Source organism: Neovison vison, chromosome 4 (genome assembly GCF_020171115.1).
Source record: "Neovison vison isolate M4711 chromosome 4, ASM_NN_V1, whole genome shotgun sequence".
NCBI classification, from domain to species: Eukaryota; Metazoa; Chordata; class Mammalia; order Carnivora; family Mustelidae; genus Neogale; species Neogale vison.
Window position 1 is genome coordinate 76,319,561 of NC_058094.1, and position 22,050 is coordinate 76,341,610.

Sequence of the window (22,050 nt, forward strand, 5' to 3'; positions counted from 1 at the left end):
CACTTAATGAGCAGAAAACAAAAGTGTCTCTGTGGTGTGTAGGTCCCCCAATCCCTTAGGGAACTCAGAACACAATCTTAAAGAGGTCACTCACATCTAAATATGTTACGTTAGAGAAAACTGGCATAATAGTTAACTATTCAGGTACTTATTATTCATGGCTTTCTGAACAATTTGACCACCTTCTCCCTCAACCAAAACCACTGTAAGGAAACATTTATCCGTACTCCCAAAAGAAATCTACTTAGTACACAATATATATACGTCTTTCTACTTAGTACACAATATATGTAGCATTTTTCTAAGAACAACTCCGCTCTCTGCCTGTTACTGCTGGCAGAGAACACTTTTGAATGCATCAGCATCCCAAAGTAACTGGGTACAGACTTTTTTGGCGTCTTTGGCTATAATTAGGAATATTAAGGATCATGTATTCAACTAACATCAAAAAACCAACTTGCAAAATAAATAGAGTGGTATTACCATAAAATCATCTGCTTGCATGGTAAGAAAATGAAGTGTCTATTAAGAACAAGCATGGAGGTGGGGGATGGGAAGCCTGATTGTTCTCCCGTACCATCTTTTTAATATATTTTTTTATTTTTTAAAGATTTTTATTTATTTATTTGACAGGCAGGGATCACAAGTAGGCAGAGAGGCAGGCAGAGAGAGGGAGGAGGAAGCAGGCTCCCTGCTTGAGCAGAGAGCCAGATGTGGGGCTCAATCCCAGGACTCTGAGATCATGACCAGAGCTGAAGGCAGAGGCTTTAACCCATTGAGCCACCCAGGGGCCCTTCCCTTACCATCTTTTAAAAACTTAATCTCCAAATACACTCACCGCCATGTTTTGCAAAGAGACAATTTCGGTAATCTGCAAAAGGATTTGTTCTAATAAAAATATTTTCCGACGCGAGACTTGAGAAGCCCCAAGGCAATTCCTACATAATGACTTCCTTTAATTGTGCAGTTCTGTTATGATACTTCAGTTTAGTTGAAAGAGCCACCTCCTCCCCCCTCTCATGAAGATTAAGTGAGATTGCTTCTTTGAACAAATTCTGAATGAAATGCCAGAGGGGAGCGGCAATTTCTCTGCGGAGCCTTCTGTGTTTCTTCATCTACCACCCTAGGTCCACCTAATGGAAGGTGAACTGGCGCCCCTTTCCCTGTGGAGCTCAGAAGCAGAACAGGTAGCAGAACCTGGGCTCAGATCCCACTGGATCTTTCCAGGCACTTGAGAGAGGGTTGCCCCACCCACCATGCCCCCCACTCCTACCAGGCCACATTTCTCCCCAGTAAGTGAATGAGTATAACATCTCCAGCTCCATCTTCGCATCTGGGGCTTCCAAATGTGTCCGCAGTTGGGACAGTGGCAATACATTTGGGGGCAGAGTGAAGGACATGACTGAGATCTGTGCCCATCAGCTTTGTGTTAAAGACCAAAGCAAGCTTTCTGCAAGGCAAGTGGGAAGGTGGCCCGGTGGGGGTAGGTGACAGAGCTCACACCTCTTCTCCTGGGGCCTCCTCCCTTCATCTGGGATATGAGGTGCTTGAATGAGATTCCCAAGATCCTCTCTCCCTCTAAATCATGGGGTTCTGAGAAGCTAAGAATGAATGAACTATCTCCACTTTGAAAATGGCACCTGGGACTACTGGCCTATGATTGGACCATGGTTCCTGCATTTACTGTTCTTAGAAAAATATTCTTTGAATGATGAGTTGTCCTGATCATCCTTTTGTGAACTGGCCTTAAAGCCCATGCCCCTGTATGACTGTCTTCCCTTGTAATTCCATCCATTCCATCAGGATCAGAAGCCCAAATATCTATGTTGTCACTGACCCAAACTCTCCAGCATGCCCTGTCACGGCGGGCTCTGAGACCTTTGAACACTAAATAAGAATCGTTACTCTCAATGCACAAGACTGACGGACACCAGTCTGTTTACCAGGGCTCACGCCTCAGGAAGCTCACTGGGCTGCTTTCACACTGATTTCTTCCTGGAAAAAAAGGCGAGAGAATGGGTAAACGGAGGCAGACACCCTCAGGAGGGCTCCTGCAGGCAAGACTGTCTGCTCCAAGCCATCTAACCTTGGTGAGCAGTTTCTAGAACAAAACCGGTGTGGAAGGATTATGTAAGAAAGGCACTAATTGTAACCACTTTCCACTTCATTTCCTTTTTGTTCCACCCCCCCTTCTTTCCTCTGTCATGCCCAATTGCCCTAATAATTTTCAACACATTGATATTTACACAGCACCAGGTTCAGAGTTTAAAAAGCTTTAATTTGAACTCTTCAGAGAGGACAAGAAAAACATCTTCCTGGAAGAATTGAAAGCAGAAGACAATGCTGAGGAACAGGTCGTGTGTTGGAGGATCTGGAGTAGCCAACAAACTATGCGTACTTCAAACATAATGAAGGTGGCTTAGGCTGCTCCTTCTTCTAATACTTATCTAATCATATAATCCCTAACTTCTGTTCTTGTGCTTTTCATTGTTTCAACAGTGTGGGCTGGGACAGAGCTGTACATTCCCAGAGTTCTGTAGGGTATATAGTCTCGATGGGGACCCAGTACATTTGGTGAAAAGATGGGTCAAATGGTAGATGACACACCTGGAAACTCAGGGCTACATCTCGACGTCATTTTGTGACAACCACAAACTGTGCTCAGGGAATACTGTGGCACACGACCCTCTGCTGACGCAGCCCTGCCACTGGTCCCCAACACCTGGGCAGACCCCTCAGGGGTGGCCAGGAGAGACTGCTGTTGCCTCATCCTGTTCCAGGAAAGCAAAATTAGACCTCAGCTGCACAGGACTGCTTGCGCCACAGTCATTATACAGTCCTGCTTGAGCGCTGACTTCTGGCTTAGAAGAGGAAACATAAGCCAGAGGGAGAGAAATGTCCACTTGCAAACTATTTCGCTATATTCGACCTCGCTGAATATTCATTGGAACATTTCATGAAAGTCTAGAATGAACTGGAGAATAAAGCTTGGCAGAGCCAAGGTACAAAATGGTCAGCTGAAGCAGAGCACGTGTGAACTCCACTGCGCTCTGGCCACGTTATCTGTGCGGCAGTGGAATACCAGCCAGGGACAGAGGGCTCAGAAACAAATCGTGACTCCCACTCACTGTAGCACTGTTTCTGAAACTTGAAGGGGACGGTGGCTGCTTGGGGATGTCCTTGAAAGGGAAAATCCTGAAGTAGATTTGGGATGGGGCGCAAGCTTCTCTGCATTTCTCAAAGATCCCAGGTGATGCCCAGGAAGCTGGTCCAGCCTTTGGCTGGCCAGGGCAAAGGGAAGGAAGCCTGCCGCTGTACTAGGAAGCAACAGGTTGGAACTGAAATGCCTCTCCACACTTTCTGTGAAAATTGCTTAAAGGCAAAGGTCCTGGAATCCGGGTACCACGCACCGCAGTGCCTCTGAGGTAGGGCTGATGATAGGTGACTGTGGCCTGTGTGAGGGGTCGCCGGCTAAGGGCTGCCATGGGCACTGCTGTTCACTGTTAAAGCAGCAAATCCAGATCTCTGCAGAAACTCTCCCGATTTTAAAATTCAATTTGTGAAACACTGGGGGCCAAGTGCTTCTGGTAAGTAAAAAGAAAGAGATAGTTAATGCTTAATTGGTCTTTAAATTTTAAGTAGGAAGAAAGCACTGCAGTTAGAGCAAGGACCCTGGGATTGAACACAGTCCCGGATCCACCTACAGAAATTTCTTAAATATGTGAAGACTGGCCATTTCCCAGGTGTCTTCCGGTATGGAAAAGGTGGTAACGTTGCTGTCAAGGGGGAGTTTAATTCAATTTCCGATCACCAAACCGCTCAGTGTGGTGACCTTATCTATAAAAATTGAATGTGTTGAATTTGGTGAGCTTGAGAGCATCTTGGTTCAAACATTCTTGGAGGCAAATAAGAAAAGAAGCAGTTTACCTTTGAGGTTAATAAGGATTCTTGAAGAACTGATCTTTCTAATTTCCTCACGTGTCTGATCACAGAACACTGTGATACATATACAATTGTGCCATGTCGCTTTCTTACTGTTTTTGTAATAGTATTTGTGCTAATGACCTTAAGGCATCAAATTCCAACTTGCTGGGTGGGGGGGTCACTCTCACAGCTGTTCTTGGATATTCCCGTTTAAGAACAGACGAGCATCCATGTCAGTGAAGTAAAAAACACACAGTTTCATAGGACAATGTGACGTTTGAATTCTTAACAAATATAAGAGAAATGCACTCACAATGTAGGAGTGCTCACTGAATGATGGGCTGTGTTCAATCAGTTAGTACCTGTTGATGGAGCAATTAGGTGTCAGGTGTAAAGAAACAGGAAGTCATGATAATTTAGGGAAAAAAAAAAGACTCAAAATGCATGTGACGAATATGAATTGAATAATGCCAGTGACAAATGTGGCAGTACTGTCCCAAAAGACTTCCCCACAAACCACTTCTCAGTAGTCAGTCATATGAAGGGCAGTGAGGATCTGGAATAAAGGCACGTCCATCCATTCTCAAAGCGGCTGTCTACTGAGTTCATGGTACAATTCAGAAACATCAAAGACAGCCAGTGGCTGGTCCGGTGTGCTAAGGGGACAGTGGTCAGAGACCCACTGCGGGTGGCAAGGGCAGATGGACTCCAGGTTTTAGGCAGAGTATGGGGAGCAAACAGAAGGGGAATGAAGCATCAGTGACATGGTCAGATCTGTATTTTTAAGAAATCCCCTGCTGGCAGAGAATGGGTAGCTGAAGAGGGGAGCCAGAGGGGCTTTGACAGGAGCCAGTCAGAACTGTCTGGGGGGTGGGAGAGAGCAGCAAGGCTCAGAGCTGCTGACTTTGGGTCTGGATCCTGGCTCAGCCCCATAAAGCTGAGTAGCCTTGGGCCTCAACTTTTCTATCTCCAAAATGGGGATAATAATAGTACCCACTTCTTTACGGGATTTGAGAAGATTCAGGAGGGGCAGAGGCACTTTTTATTCACATAACAGTTATGAGGAGGGGGGTCTCTGGGGATGGAGAGAAGCATGGACAATTCCAGAGATGCTGACGAGGTGCACTGGGCTGAATTTGCAGACACACCAGGTGTGGAGGGTGAGGTGGTATACTGAGGATGACTGGGCTTCTCGTATGACTACTGAGAAGTGGTTTATGGGTAAGTACACTCTCTCTTCCATTGCTTGCTCTTCTGCATGCCAGGCCTGTGCCAAACACAACTCTAGCGGCCCCTACAAACCAGCCCAGTGCATGCACACATCGGTCCTGACCTCCAACGCTGGTGATTTCTAAACCAGCAGGGTGTCACAAAATTTGTCACCTCCTTAATACAAATCGCACATAGTTAACAATACCGTGGTTATCACAAAAAGATTATATTTAGAAGCAAAATGCATTAAAAAATAATGCTTAGTTCTGGGGGCTAAAGGAAGCAATGCCATTCCCCTTGGAAGACACTGATTTATCAATTTTAGTGAATATGCCATGTTTTCAACATCTTCCCTTCCAAGTGCAGACTCCTTTGAATCGGTTTCTTTCACGCTGCTAAAATAATTGTAAAAAATACAATGCAAAAGTAGAGGAGCATATCGAAAGTGGAAAAGTAAATGGGGATGTCGCAAAAGTATGTTTCCAAAAATGGACTGAATTTGCACACTAGTGACTGAACAGAAACTAAGAAATCAGAGGGCCAACCATCTGGAAGCATTAAGTCAAAACCACTGCCCTTTCAGGACCTGTACTTTTTCAATTACTGAATGACGTGCCTCGTTCTTTCTTATCATCTGGTGAATCCCGCTCATCTATAATTCTGATGGCTGAATCTTCTCTTTTTTGACCTCAGCGTGACCATCAGCATCAGCTCCAAGCTGTAAGTGAAATAATCTGGCCATTCACACTATCACTTTGAATACTCTTGGAAGCCAGGGGCTTTTCCTTTGACTTTTTAAAAAAACATTTTATTTACTTATTTGACAGAGAGACAGAAGAGAGAGCGAGCGCACAAGCACGGAACAGGATGCAGGACTGGATCCCAGGACCCTGAGATCATGACCTGAGCTGAAGGTGGACACTTAACCGACTGAGCCTCCCAGGTGCCCCTAGGGGCCTTTCCAAATAACGTTTCAACTTCTGATTCCAGTATCCTCATCATTTTTCAGCTTATTTTTTCAGTTGGCTAGAGGAGGTCTTCATGTGTTATTTAGTAACAATCTCCACCCTAGGTTTCCATTACTTTGTTTCAATTTTCCACATGTTAGGTAAACCACTTCCACACTTTCTCAGCACCTCCCTTAAGTCCTGTTTCTCCGGAAATGTGCATTCTACACAATGGTAGGATAGAAACAGATGTTGGAATGAGGGCACATATGTGGCAGAGGCCAACTCTTCACTTAAAACAACTACCCAGATATGGATCAAGAAGTGATGTCTATCTCACTAGCTCTCATATAATGTGCTGGGGCACCCTGGTGCAACAGCAGGAGACGTGTGCCTGTGTTTTGATAAATGTGAGAAAATTATTCTGACAACCCAGGAGGCCCTGTGTTATGGAAATACCCTCCAGGTGGCGCTGTGAGCCGAGCAAGTCCAGAGGGAAGTGTGGAGGGGTGCAATTTGTTACCCACAGTGTTGCCTCATGTCAAGTCGGCAAACAAAGACCAGAATGGGAGACAACTTTGCCGTAGGAGTCTCAGCTCTCTGCTCAGGACTGTGATGTAGGAGGCTATGTCTGTCTAACCTGATCTCAGACAGATGAGAGGAAGCTGTGTTTCCATGTGTACAGGGATGGGAGCTTCCTAGGTCCACGTTCGTACTTGGGAAAAGGTGGTCTGGGGTTTTGATAAAAGGAATTCCCCCAAAGATTCACCCCCAACAGAAGCCAGCCGCCTTGCACCAAGGGAAAGGCTGTGAGCGCCCCTGAGTGGTTGGAGGGGGTGTGGCTGCCGCCAGGCAACCCAAAAACTCCCAGCAAGAGCCAGCTACGAAATCCCCCAGGCCCAGGGCCAAGGAGAGGAACCCTGTCCTCTTCCCCTTAACACTCTGCATGCCCTGCACATTTGCACACCCTCACAGGACCTACAGGGAGAGGTCAGAGGTGATACCTAATCACGAGTGGGAAAGGAACTGGAGAAAGGAAGGAGAGAGGAAAACCCCACAATGTTTATTATAATGTCTCCTCCTCCACAGTAATTCCTCCTCCTCCACTTCCAAGCCAACACGGGACGAGTTGGAAGAGGCAGAAGCTCATTTAAACCAGATGAGAGGTTGGAGTCTGGGTTGTGACAAATGCTGGCCTGGGCTCTTTTATCCTGAAACTGATCTGAGAATTTTCAATTATTTAAGACTAACTGAAGAGGCTATGGGTCCCATCTGAGATTTCATCGCGGGGATGGAAAGGAGAACTTGGCTAGGTGAGTTCTCAGGGCACTGGGAAAAAGAGTACACACACTTCCAGTTTAACCCTCATGAATCCAAGGCAAAAGACAAAAGGGCTCCACATAATACCTTTCAGGTTTTCCCTCTGCCCTTGGACTCGCTGCCCCTCCCCAGTTCAGAGCCCAGGTTCCAGGTCAAGGTCTACTGCGCTTACTCCACAGTGGGGTCTGCGGCCCCAGGAAATTACTCAAGCTCAGTGTACCTCAATTTCCTCATCTATGGATAATGATTCCTACGCTTCCTAGAGCTGATATGTGGGAATTCTGTGAGGGAATACACTGAAAAGTGCTCAGCGTGGAACTCGGCACCAAGTTTGCTCAGTAAATGTGAGCGGTTATTAAATTTCGTCCCCAGTGTCCACAAATTGGCACTGATAATCACCATCATTAGATTTCAAGCTTTATGGTAACTGAATGATCTTTTGTCTTAAAATGATTCCATTACTCTCCAGCGATAGTGTGTGTGTGTGTGTGTGTGTGTGTGTGCTATTTCTGTCAAAGTGGATGGACTATGCAGTTTCTGTCTGAAAGGTCATTTGCGTGACCCCATTTTTATTTGAGTTACAGAGAAAATATGTGGTTTCGAATTTCAAAGCAAACAGTTATGTGAGTGAACCAGGCTAGAGTAAATAATAAAGCCATTATTAAAAATGAAATCAAACCTAAAATTGGTAGGAGAAAAATAGTAGGTCAAATCTCAATCTATGATGGATTCTTTAATGTCATTCTCAAGGTCATTTAGAAAACATACTCACATGTTTCATTTTCAGTTTGAAGTCAATCCATTATTTAAAAATGTTACGGGTTCCTTTGAAAATGTCTTTCTCCTACTTAAGACAATTTAAAGGAAACAGGGCATCAGAGGGGAAAAAAAAAATCACATTTCTGGTTCACCATTCTTTTTTGGCCAAAGGTAAAGGAAATGTTGCTATAAGAGGGCCACCAACTTGTTCCAATGTGGGGAAACTCTGCCTGATTTCACCGGAGATTACAGAAATCAAGGCTGTGTGTATAGCCAGTGCCCAAAATCACTGGCCAATATAAGTGCTTGCTTAATGAAAATAACTACAAGTAATTAAAAAGCAGGGCTACTAGAATTCCTAATGAAAATCCAATAGGACTGCCTGTCTTCTCCGAACAAACATAAAATGATACCACTTTCGGATCACTTTTATTCTCTTTATTCTGTCACTTCTATTCTCTCTAGTGAGAATTTTATGTGGCTTTACGTTCAGCTGCGAGACTGTGGGAGGCCAAGGCCAAATTCTAAATGAATGTTGAATTCAAGGGACCACGTTCCTTTTTTACAGACGAGGGCACTCAAATCGCAGGCCTTCGAAGCCTGGCTAGCTCGCGTTGGTCTCAGTGTTAGCTGGTCCCCTAGGTCGAGACCAGGAACCTAATGGTCTTGCAGGGGCTTAACGATGTCGCGGATTATGGACTTTGCGAGCTAAGTGTGTCGTTCACGGAGATACAGCTAAGAGTGTGCCACCGTATCCATCCCCATGATGACCCCCGAAATGCTATCTGAGCCCCTGCATAGGAGGAGAGGGTAAGTACTTGTGCCTCGCCTCTGAGAGAACTGACCAGAATCCGGGGCTGTGTGGATCTGGGGACCCTGTGCCCCATTCTCCACCGACATTCATTCTCAGTAAATGCATTTTGCATACTACTTTTCCCTTTAGCTGTGTACACTTGTACTCCACGGCAACCGCAGCACATACATGCAACAACAAAGATTAAGGGTGACAGTACAGAGCGATCCTTCATTTCTGAAAATATTTTTAATTTCTAGGGATCAGCCTTGGGGTAAAAGGATATTTACTCTGAAATACACTTCACAACGTGTTAAAATAAATTTGTGAAACATTTTTCAACCTGAAGGGAGAAAAAGCAAAGCAGCATTTTTTTTTTTTTGACAGTAGATCAAGATCACTGTAAATGTATTAGGTAAATTCGTAGGTATTATGTTTAATAATTAGCGTGTTAATCACGACCATTTCTTGGTAAGCACAGATGATGTCCTCAGGACTGCATTTATGCATCTTCTAGGTTTTTATTTTTTAAAAATTATTTATTTGAAGGAGAGCATGAATGAGCTCGAGCAGCAAGGAGACACAGAGGGAGAGGGAGAAGCAGGCCCCTCATTGAGCAGGAAGCCCAGTGCAGGGATTGACCCCAGGACCCCGAGATCATGACCTGAGTCAAAGGCAGACACTCAACACACAGAGCCACCCAGGTGCCCGAGGTTTTAAAATTCAATCTTGCCAATGTCCCTAAAGGAGGAGGCCCACCTCACTGAGTCACACCGTCACTCCAGTGCTCTTAAAAAGATATGGGTGATGCATTTTACGTGTTTTATATTTGAGTAATATGGCTAAGGACCCACGCTAATTCTATTTTAGTTCTAAACTCTACCCTTGGTTATTTACTGTTTAGCAAATGGCTATTTACTACTTAGAGTTTACCTTCCTAACTTTTTGTGAAATCAAATAACCATGCTATTTGCTAACAGCTTAAATGCAGAAGTAGAGAAGGTGGAGTGGTTATAAATTGGGTTCCATTAATTTCATTTTCTTTCTGGATACCGCTGACTGCAGAGCTATCAAAGTTACCTGAACTTGGATGGAAACAATGAGAAATAAATTAGAAAGAACAACAAGCAACATAAGACGGAGATTTCATACTATCTTATGTCCCAGAGCATCAAATAGTAGGGATCACATGCTTTTGATTGCTATTTCTAGAAAAGCCACCAGCCATGCACATAGTAGGCTGAAATAAAATACCAAGCACCCAGCAGAAGATCTAGCACATCATTTTATATTGTAAAGGCTCAATGAATATGTCAAATGAAAAGCTCCAAAAGTGAAACTGGGAAAAAAACTTGACACATTTGAAACTACACTCAAAATGCCTCCTTCTGATTGGAGACTCTGGGGCAACAGCCCGCCAATGCACAGAAACTGTTCATTCACAACTTAACGAACACACCAGCACTGAACTGAGCTTAGTACGCTAAATGTGGCACAAAGGGAAATTAATACAAGGTAGAATTTTAAAGCACAACCAGTAGGTTCATTTCAAACAAATACTGTGGATCTCATTTGCCAAGGAACACTTAGAATTACTGTTTCTTGAATAGTTGGTATACAGCAGTTGTTAGAACAACTAGTTCTCTGCCTCAAGTGTACTCAGAAGCGATAACCATAGTTTTTTTCATTTTTAAGGGTTAGATGGAATTGTGGGACAAATAACCATTTTCAAAGTACGACACCTCAGTAGATCGACGTCTAGTTTTGCGGCACACAGTTTAATCTCTAGCACTTAACCATCTTAGACCAATCATTTTCCAACTGAGAATGGCACAAGGGAAGGCTTCACCACAATTTGCACTTGAAGTCTTATTTTTGGGTCCAGGTGACAAGGAGCTCAGGAATGACTAATAAGTTCATTCAACTTGCCCAGGCCTGTTCCAGCTCTGCATCTGAGCTCGCTGGAACTGGAACAGCAGGCAGGAGGCCAAACTGCTGGCTCTCCTAGGCAGTTTGGAGGTGTCTGGAAGCAAGCTGCCATTCGGAGGGAGGGGAAGATCCCGGTGACAAAGATACATCTCAGGGGGGTGAGGGGGGGCACAACCCTCTCCTGCCTGTCCATCCTCAACTGCCACCAGGACCCCTTCTTCCGGGCCACACTCCCTGATGGTATCTCTTGCAGGGACCCTGTCTGACATGTGTTCAATTCAGGATGGGTCTCCGCCTCAGTATAAACAACAAAAAGCTAAAACTATCCCGAAGGCTTTGCTTCCTTCCCCATCTCCATGCTCCTGCTACCCAAACAAAGAAAACAAACACACAGCTGTGCACTTAAGAGGCTCTCTAAGGATTACGGTAATCGCAAATCCATAGTAAAAGTAATCTGATAAAAACTTGTAAAAACTACAGACACTGCAGGATGGACAAAATGTGTCTTTCATAAGCTCTGAACGCTCTGCCTTCATGATCCACTCACATACAATGCACCTTTTTTTTTTTTTTTACTACTTCCCTTCATGCTTTCACTTTAGAATGATGCTATCTGCCTCTATCTTGATTAATTTTAAGCTTCTCACTCCTGTTTACTAAAGAAAAATGACTCATTCAAAGTGATAAAAGGGAGTAGACTTTTCAAAATCGTTTTTCTCCCCCCGCTCAGTCTCTATCATTTTTTGTTTGTTTGGCAAGAAATGGAGTTTTCCATTATTTTTTAACAAGAATTATCTTGCTCGTGCCAAAACGTGGTTGCTGAGGTTTAGGGTTTCATGATCTCTCAAGCTTTTGATTGTAGGCACAATCGCTAAGTCTAAGAAGAGAAATAGAGCAGTAACCATTTGTGGAGGTGGGGCGCTACCTTTCCTCCGCCAGACCTCAGGCTGGGTGGGATGGATACCTTATATTTATCAGCTTTGCCTAACAGGTATCATTTGTTCCACTTAGCAGATGGGGAAACTGAGGCTCAGAACGTGTAAGGGACTTGCCTGAAGCTGGCCAGCTTGTAGTCAACCTCAGGTCTGGTTATATTCTCACCCTGTGCCCTTGCACTGCTCTAACAGTCATGGAAACACCCATCCCTGGAAGGAGGGACGAGGGGCTGGTCTGGATGTGAGCCAGAAAGGAAGGGAGGAAAGAACACAGCAGGTGCCCTCCTCACCACCTCCAACCCATCTGATGCCAGGCCTCAGGCTGCTTTCATAACAAAACCTCCTTCCTGCTGCGGTGGCAGAAACTGTGTCCCCCCGCTGTCGGGAGAAACTGCAGAGAGCCATGCTAGGTTGTGCCAGAGGGATGAAACAGTGAGAGGGAATGAGAGGAGGAAGGATGTTAAGAAAACTCGGCAAGATGGCCTTCATAAAATATGAAAAATAGGCCCAATAAATCCAGTCTGTGGCTGTGACAATAAAAACTCGCTCTGGGAAGGTTCTCTGAGGGGATCTCAAAATTTCACTTCACCCCCCCTCCTTGGTGGAAAGTAATTATGCCAATATCTTCCTAAGGAAATCAGAATATCTTCTTTTTATTTATTTATTTATTTTTTAATTTTCTATTTTTTATAAACATATAATGTATTTTTATCCCCAGGGGTACAGGTCTGTGAATCGCCAGGTTTACACATTTCACAGCACTCACCATAACACATACCCTCCCCAATGTCCATAACCCCACCCCCCTTCTCCCAACCCCTCCCCCCAGCAACCCTCAGTTTGTTTTGTGAGATTGAGTCTCTTACGGTTTGTCTCCCACCCAATCCCACCTTGTTTCATTTACAGAATGTCTTCTTAACGCAGGAAAAATAACAAGCTAGTGATCAGGTGATGAGGTAACAACCAGACTCTGTCTTGACAAAGCTTGAGCCCACCTCTGGGCTTGCCTGTAGAAGGCACGAGTCCTTCAGACCATGGAGACCCACTTGCTATGACAATGACAATGTCCTACAACCTCCCTGCCCTCAAGGGAGCAGCCCCCTGAAGGGGCATGTTTAAGCAAGTTCATGTACACAGAAGGTTTAGAAGGTAGGAAGCACCAGCAGCCTCATGGTTCATTCAGAAAATGTTTACTGAGCATCTACTGTAGATCAGGCAATGAAGAAAATGAACCACATTTATGGCACTCGTATACCTGCTGATAAGTAAGAGGAATAAAGAAAATACATAGTCTGATGAGTACAGCTGCTAACAAGAAAAAGAGAACAAGGAAGTAGCAAGGTGGAAACTACCCGCCGACTTCAGTAGAAAGAGCTCGGGAAAGTGCTAGGGAGAGAAGGGAAGAAAGATGAGGCTGAGTGTTGGCGGCTTATTCCAGGAGCTTTGAGAAGAGGTGATGGCTAGAGGGGAAGTGGGATCAAGAGAGGTTTTTTTTTTTTTTTTTTACCTCTTTAAGATGGTAGAAATGACAGCACACGTGTATGCTGACAGAAATGATACAGCAGAAAGAGAAACATGAGCATGAGGTAGGAGAGGAGAGAGGCTTCACACAAACGTGCTGAGAACAGGGACACAAAACCCAGAACTACAAACATTAACACAGGCGCTGAGTAATGGCTTAGAGGAGTCCGAGGTTGTCTGGGACATCTTGTAACTGGCCTGTGACCCTGGAGGAGAACTTTCTGAATGATGATGGCTCTAAAGGAATGGCAGGCGGGAGACGCTGTGGGTCCAGGTGGAGGTTATGGACCCCCCCCTCAGAGACCATGGGTGGGCATGGGGCAGATGCTGCAAGATGGAACACCAGTGTTGTTGCTGCGGGAACGTTCCTTGACTCCAGTGAGTCAGCAGCTACCTTCTGGCACAGGTAACAGACTGCCACAGAGGCAAAACCTACAAGTGACAAGAAGCGACGACTCTCCCCTTGCTGCTTCTTCGGCCAAAAGCAGATCCTCTGATCAATTACAATTTTATCTCCTACAAGACAGAGGAAGAACATATCGCTTCCCTGGATTTGAAGGTTACCAATGGGAAATCAGAGACCCCAGGGAGAAACAGCTCAGAATGCACCGCATATATAGTAACAATGGCAGGAAGTCAATCACTAGACAAATATCAACTAAAGCCAACCCTGCACCAGCCACCTATATAGGTGCTGGACATACTGAGGCGAGTGTGGCATTCACAACATTCCAGGGCGCAGACTGCACACCTCAGAGAAAAGGCAGTGAGATGTGATGGCTGGGTTCTAAGGAAGAACAGCAGGGGCGGGTAGAGCTAAAGACGGAAAAGTCAGAGTCTAACTCGTAACCATTCCAGTGGTGAGTGGGGGAAAGTCGTCTGAGAGACACCGATTACAGAGGACCAGATGGGCTAAGTAAACAAGGGGGAAAGAGGGGCTCATGGGGCTGCATCCTTCAGGATCTGGGGTTCCTATCCTGGCTCCACCCTTTACCGCAGCATCTCCCTGGCCTCCTTGTTCCTGACCTGTGCCATGCAGACGGCAGTAGGATCTACGTTAGCACAGGGGGCAATCGGCCTTAGCCACGGTACTTTTTAAGGACCTGGAGAAACACTGCTATCTGAGGAAGAACAGAGACCTCAGCGGCGATCTGCAGACTGACTGAAGGAAGAATTTTCGAACAGTTAAGAGTATCCTGCACTGGAACTAAGTCCTCTGTAAAGAATGAGCTTTTCCTCCCAGGAAGGATTTGTGCAAGACACAGGCTTACCATCTGCTCAAGAAATTTTAGAGGGGATCCATGCAGTGGGAAGGAGGGTGTGGTGGGTGAATGGCAAGTGCTTTTTCAACGAGTCTGTTTCTCTGAAACATTTCCCATTGCGTAGATTTAATCTATGTTCCGAGCAAGAAGACAGGAACAGGAGGGCAGAGAAAGCACAAAGACAGAAGACAAAGTCAGCAGAAACATTTGAAGACAAACTGTCCTAAGTCATTAAGCACTGAAAGAATAATTGAATAGACTATATTAAAAAAATATATATATATTTTAAATATTTAAATATTTAAAAAACCATATATATAGATATATTTTTCCCCCCTTTTGAGAGGGAGAGAGAAAACTCTCTCAAGCAGACTCCCCACTGACTGCACAGCCTGACTGGAGGCTGGACCTCACAACTGGGATCATGACCTGAGCTAAAATCAAAGGTCAGATGTTAACCAACAGAGCCACCCAGGTGCCCCAAGAAAGTGGTAAGAATATTTCTGATACTCAGTTTAAGTCTTCCAAGAAACAGTGAAGAAGAAGAAGGTATGGATGAAGAGGCCTGGATGAAAGAGAGGAGGGAAGAGGGAGTCGGACATCTTGTCAACCATGGCCACGGAGACCCAGCAGGGCCTTGTCAGTGGACCACCTTTCTTCCCACATGCTCCAGTGGTTCTGGATCTGTATCGTAGGTGGTGTCTCGCATTCTTTATGACCCAGAAATTCTAGTACCTTTTAAAACACAGCGTGTTTCCATATATGGACTGTGCAGAATCCTTCAAGCAGCGTACAGGCTCTGAAGATGCCTTGTGCGTTTATGGGTTGACCATGGAAATCACACGGAGGAGCCACGTCTTGGGTTAAGGAAGGATTACGGGGCAAGACAGGTGCTGATGACACCAGGAGGTCAGAGGTAGCCTCCGATGTGCTCAAGAGCTGGGAGGTTGACCCTGGTGCACAGGCTAACGGTGTTACGTTTGCATGCAGAGTATCATATCATTTTTGAGATCATGTCATTCCAGATTCTTTAGAAAATGTTTATCCACAACTGCAATTTAGAAATGCGAGCCATTAAATCCTGCAGTCAGGACTTTGCACGCTTGCAATGAGAGGCCGCTGGCTCTGAACTGAACGATATCACCAGGAACCATGGGATGCGATGCCTACATCTCCAAAATGAACATTTTGATTCATGTAACTTCCCCCTCCATTAGCGCGGAGGGAATCTAACACTTCTGTGATATTCTTTTTACTTTATTGATTTCTAGAGAGAGAGCACTGGATTTTTCTCTTTTGTTTAATAGCTTTAAAGACAGACAGAGGCTTTTAAATGCTCAGCTGTTTTACTACTGAGGCTCTCTTGATTTCTCCAATTGTTGTTTCTGGAGCAAAAGGAGGTTAGAGCTTTCTTGTGGATACAAGTATGCCTGGAAAAATATTTCAATAAATGAAGCCAAAATATATATGTAAAGGCAAAATGACTCCTTTTGCGAAGCTACAACTGACCATTAAATTCAAATTTATCTTAGGGAGAAAGAGGAGAAAAGAAAGTATATACAAAAAGCTACTGTCTGTCTCAGAAGAAAATATCTTAGTAACCCATTTCCAGTTTTTGGACAAAGAACTACTCAATATTCAACTTCTCATTTTTCAATGTCAGCTTTTTCAAATATTCTGATAAATACTATAAAGTGACCTACTTCCCCTGACACCTATGAAAAGTAACGTGTCATTCCAAAATCCATTTCCACTTGCAGGGCAAAAGACAACACTTACATAGTCACCCTTCTCTGACAGATGGGAAAGCTCCTTAGCTAAACCCCTTCTCTCCCCCCCAAAAAAATTATTCTAGAAAGCATCTATTAAATGTTGCCTTGCAGCTGGATAATTTAATATAATCCTTGGGTCCAACTCTCTAGCTAGAACTGGAATGTTACGGTATACTGGGAATATTAGAAAGTATAGCCTTGCATGGGGGTAATGCCTCCTGGGTGGCTCAGTCGGTTAAACATCTGACTCTTGATTTGGGCTCAGGTCGTGATCTCAGGGTTGGGAGATGGAGCCCAGAGTCAAGCTCTGTGCTGAGCATGGAGCCTGCTTCAGATTCTCTCTCTCCCTCTGCCCCACTCTCACCTCCGTCCTCTCTCTCACCTCCGTCCTCTCTCTCTCTCTTAAAACAAACAAATAAACAAACAAAACAGCCTTGTAGGAAACCAGGTAGCAAAAAGATATAAGGATTACGGTGATTTTTATAAGAAGTAGGGTTATCTGAGAAAGATGTTGGTCTGAGTCCCTTACAATACTGAGGAAGGCAGCAAGACCTTTGACTGCAGGGCAGACTCTGGACTCAAGTTGGTGTATGTTTCAATCCTGCTTCTGTACGATCTGGTCCTGTGACTTTGGCTGAGTAAATTCCCTCCATGCACTTCTGCTTTTCTGTCACAGAGATGACAAGTGTGGACATGAAGGACATGGTGGGCACTCAGGATGGCAGCACGAGGCATGGCACACAGAAGCTACTGCCTTCAAGCTTTACAGGAAAAGTGTTATTATTGACTGAAAGTTTTTTTTTTTTTTAAGATTTATTTATTTGAGAGAGAGAGAAAGGGTGCATGCAGGCATGTGAGTGAGGGAAGAGGGAGAGAAAATCTCGAGTAGACTCCCTGCTGAGCGCGGAGCCCAACAAGGGGCTCAATCCCACCACCCTGAGATCATGACCTGGGCCAAACCAAGAGCCGGATGGATAGCCGACTGAGCCACCCAGGCATCCCTTTAATTTGAAGTATTAAAAAAAGTACTTGGTAGTGTTGGAAAATCATTTCCCTGGTCAAGACATCATTTTTAAAATGTGGAAATTCTAGATGTCCTTGTTAAAAAAAAATGCATGAAAATGGAAACTATATTTATAAAAATTCTTTCTGGGATTTTGAGGGGCATTAAATCTGCTTAGAAATTTGGGGATAATTGACATCTTTACTAAACTGAATTTTTCAGTTTATTAATATGATATGTCTCTCCTTTTATTTATATCATCCCAGATTTCTTTGTCAGAGTTTTATAGTTTTCAGAATATAAGACCTACATGTACTTTGTTAGCTTTACCCTTAAGTATTTTGTTTTTTTAGCCATTTTAGATAATAGTGGATTTTTAATTTTCTATGCACTCATTATTGCATTCATTTTTAGTATACAGAAATGTAATTAACTTCTGTATGTTGATCTTACACCCTGCAACCTTGCTGAATCTGTTTTTTAGATTTTTTAATTTCAATTTTTGATATTTTCAGAGTAGACAATCATGTCAGGCAATATAGACAACAAAGAAGAAGCAGATAGAAGCAAAGTAGTTTAAATGCAACTTTGTGCAAGATGGGAAGAGTACCAAGCAAAACCTTGTATCAGTTACTTGCAAACACACATAAGATTCTTTTAAAACTTACATGGAAAGACAAAGGAACTATAGGAGGTAAAACAATATTGAAAAAGAATGTAGTGAGAGGAATCACTCTTCTTATTTTTAGGATTTATCAAATAACAACAGTAATAAAGACTGTGTAATACTGCAGAGGGACAGACATACAGATCAAAAGAACAGAACGAGAACCCAAATATAGTGCAAGTATCCCTCACACACAAGTACGGTCAGCTGATTTTTTTTTTTTTTAAGATTTTTTTATTTATTTGACAGACAGAGATCACAAGTAGGCAGAGAGGCAGGCAGAGAGAGAGGGGGAAGCAGGCTCCCTGCTAAGCAGAAAGCCTGATGTGGGGCTTGATCCCAGTACCGTGGGATTATGACCTGAGCCGAAGGCAAAGACTTTAACCCACTGAGCCACCCAGGTGCCCCTGGTCAGCTGATTTTGACAAAGATTCCACAGTGACTCAATGAAGGAAGGACGGTCTTTTCAACAAATGGTGCTGAAGAAACCGGACATCTATAGGCCAAAATATGAATCTGGACCCAAACTTCCTATCTTATGCAGAAATTCAGAAAGGATCATAGATTTACTTGGAAGACATAAAGCTAGAGAATTTTGAGGACATAATAGAGGTTCTATTATGAGAAAAGAGGATCTTCGGGATTCTGGGGTTTGGTGAAAGGTTCTTAGATAGAACAACAAAAGTATGATCCAAAAAAAAAAAAATGGATAAACTGGACTTATCAAAAATTAAAAAATTTCTGCTCTGTGAAAGACCCGGTTACAAGGATAAGAAGATAAGCTACAGACTCAAAATACTTGCAAAATATGAATCTGACAAAGGACTCCTATCTAGAACATACAAATAACTCGAAACTCAACTTTAAAAAAACCGAGACAGTTCAACTGGAAAATGTGCAAATGATACGAAGAAGCAGTTCAACAAAGAGGGCATGTGAAGGGCAGACAAACATGTGAAAAAGATGTTCCACATCCCTGACCACTAAGACGACAGAGTTTTCTCTACACACTTGTTAACGGCCACTAAGATAAAAATGTGCTATCACCAAGATCATGCTGGTAAGTCTGCAGAGAAACTGGATCACAGTATGCAACAAGTGGGAATATTACGTGGTAGAGACGCTCTGGAGAACAGTTGACAGGTTTTTTTTTTGTTTTGTTTTGTTTTTTAGCTAGGTGTAAACGTACATAGAACCCAGGAATTGTACTCCTGGGCTTTTATTCCAGGGAAATGCAAACCAAATCCACATAAGACTTATCCACACTTGTTCACAGTAGCTTAATTTGTAATAGTCAAAACTTGAAAAATGCCCCTTAATGGGTGAATGGTTAATTAAACTTCAGAATATCCATAACGTGGAATGCTAGTCAGAAATCATGAAGAACTACTGATTCATGCAACAGATTGGATGGATCTCAAAGGCATTTACATTGAGCGAGAAAAGCCAATATCCGAAAGTCATATACTAAATGATTCCATTTATATGACATTGTCAGTTTCGTAACTGCAGAGATGGAGAACACATATATGGTCGTCAGGGGTTAGGGAGGGGGGCGTGTGTGTGCGTGTGTGCGTTTGTGTGTGTGTGTGTGTGTGTGTGTATTTAAGGGAGTATGGAAAGGGAGACCTTTGTGAAACAGAACAGTATCTTCAGTATCTTGATTGTGGTGGTCTGGTGAAATTACACACGTGATAAAGTAAAGTATGTATGTCATTACACATACATACTGTCATGATGTCCATTTCCTGGCTTTGATACTGCACTATAATTATATGACACAACCATGAGGGGAGGGAGGGTGCTGGGAGGGCATTTCTGTTATCTTTGTAAATTTCTATTAATGTATAATTTCAGAATAAAAAGTGGGGAAAAAAATGCCTGCTCAGGATGTGGGGGGGAACACCCACTCTGTTCCACAAATAAATGAACAATTACTATTTTAAAAAGAACACAGATTAAAAAAATAACAGGTTAAACTATAACAGAAATGAACATGTTTATCAGATTAGGAGACATTTTCTATGAAGAAATAAGCTTTAACATTTTCCATATTTTAAATACTGAAAAAACAACCCAAGACTCAAATTTTGGCCTTAAAAACATAAAGATGGGACTGTGTTTTCTAAACTGTTATGAGATTCTAAAATGAAACCTTGTTTTGGAAAAAAAAAGTACCTCTTCCTTTTTACAGTTCAGATTCTGGCATTGAAATATGTTATTAAAATAGTACTGAAAACAATAAGGCATTAACATATGAACTTACTCATGCTTGGGAAGATACCAAGTTGGAAGTATATGAGTTTAGAAGTAAAATAAAATAAAATAATACATTCATAGTGTTCTTTGAAATTGTTTCTCAAAACTATTTTCAAGGAAAAATTACATCTAATTCATATGGAACAATTCTAGATTTTCAATGACTTCCTACTCTAGACTGAAGTGCTTTAAAATTATTTTAACAACAAATTAAAAAGAAAAAAACATTAGCATCAAGGAAAAAGGATTTGGGGCAGAACTGACTTCTTGGTCTACCAAACTTAAAAGGAATGAATCATTTTTCTTTTTAAATTCCCCAGGTCCTATAACTGACTTAGAAGAATAGGATTCGGTCATCTCATATATGACATTTCCTAAGTGTTCCTCATTCATTCTCTATTTTAAATGACCATTCTAACAGAGATGTGTGTTAAAGTCAGAGGCAAAGCTTTAAGAACACGTGCTTTGCGAATTTAAGTTCTGTTAAGAATGGAAAGCTGTTCTAGAATTGGTGATGCAAAAAAACCAAAAAAAAAACCAACAACAAAAAAAACAATTTTCCTACTCTCTGGCATATCTCAAAACGTACCAGGCCAGTTGAGGGTGTCTTCCCCTTCTTGCCTTCGCCTACCTTTACATGCGTCACCGGGGTGCACGCTATTTTTTCTGGGACTGAAAGAGCGCAAGCAAAGATCATGAACAAAGATGTGTAGCATAATATGGAATCCCAATTTCTACATCTAGCTTGTCTATGAGATCTGTTTGGCTTTGGGAATGCAACTTTTTTGGTAGATAGTGCAACCCAAGAAGGAATCCATTAGAACTTTTCTGAACAATGGTCCATTATGCTTTGCTATCAAGAAAACTGAGGATTTCACAGTAGATTTTATCATCGGAAGGGACTTAAGAGACCCATCTGGTCCAATTCACTTTATTTCAGGATGACTGAGTATCCTAATTCACCTAGTATAAAGGTTCTGCCAGTATATGGATAGCCTCTAATCTGCAGGTTAGGCTCTAATCAAGCCTATTTATTTAGACCTAGTGGCCAAGAAGATGTTCCTTGGGAACCCTGTCTTCCCTTTTAGAGCTGAATATTTCCATTATTATCTTCTGTATATCGACACTCTTCTTAAATAACAGGGATCCTCTCTCCAGAATAAGATGTGAAAAAAGATAAAAGAGAGATAAAGCAAGGCAGATTAGCAGAGCATAAAAAATTAAAGAGACCTTTTTCCTACATGGATATCATAACCTCCTCAAGAATCAGAAGAACACATTTTCTATAAAAATAGAACAAAACTGAATCTCTGTCACAAACACTATTAATTAACTTAGAAATCTGCTTTTATTCTGTCTTCCAAAGCAAGTCTGTATAGCAAGAAATGGTGTGGCGGAGTCTACAATCAGGACAGCTATGGAAACAAGTCTGGCGCAGCTGACAAGTTCTCTCTCAACTGATCTTTAAAAAGCACAAGTCATGTTAATTAAATAATTTATAATTAGTATCAGTGTATAAAATCTTTACCCTGTCATGTTGATATGTTACAGAATTTAGCATTTTCTGCACAATGGTTTCTAAAGATGGAAGCATCATATGGAGAATATAGCTAGCAACTGCTATCATTTGAATAATGTGAAATATATATATAAAGAAAGTGGAGAAGAAATCCCAAATGTTACTTTTGGTTCAAGATGGCAGCCTGACTTCTTTTACCTCCTTTCATTCTCCACATCTTGTTAAAAT

General features: G+C 42.8%; 1 protein-coding gene across 4 annotated transcripts in view; it reads right to left on the reverse strand.

Annotated features, from left to right (window-relative positions):
- The window catches only part of FAM110B (family with sequence similarity 110 member B), a 152,773-nt gene that overhangs the window by 3,656 nt on the left and 127,067 nt on the right, over nucleotides 1-22,050 (reverse strand). The gene's annotated exons all lie outside the window — the stretch shown is intronic.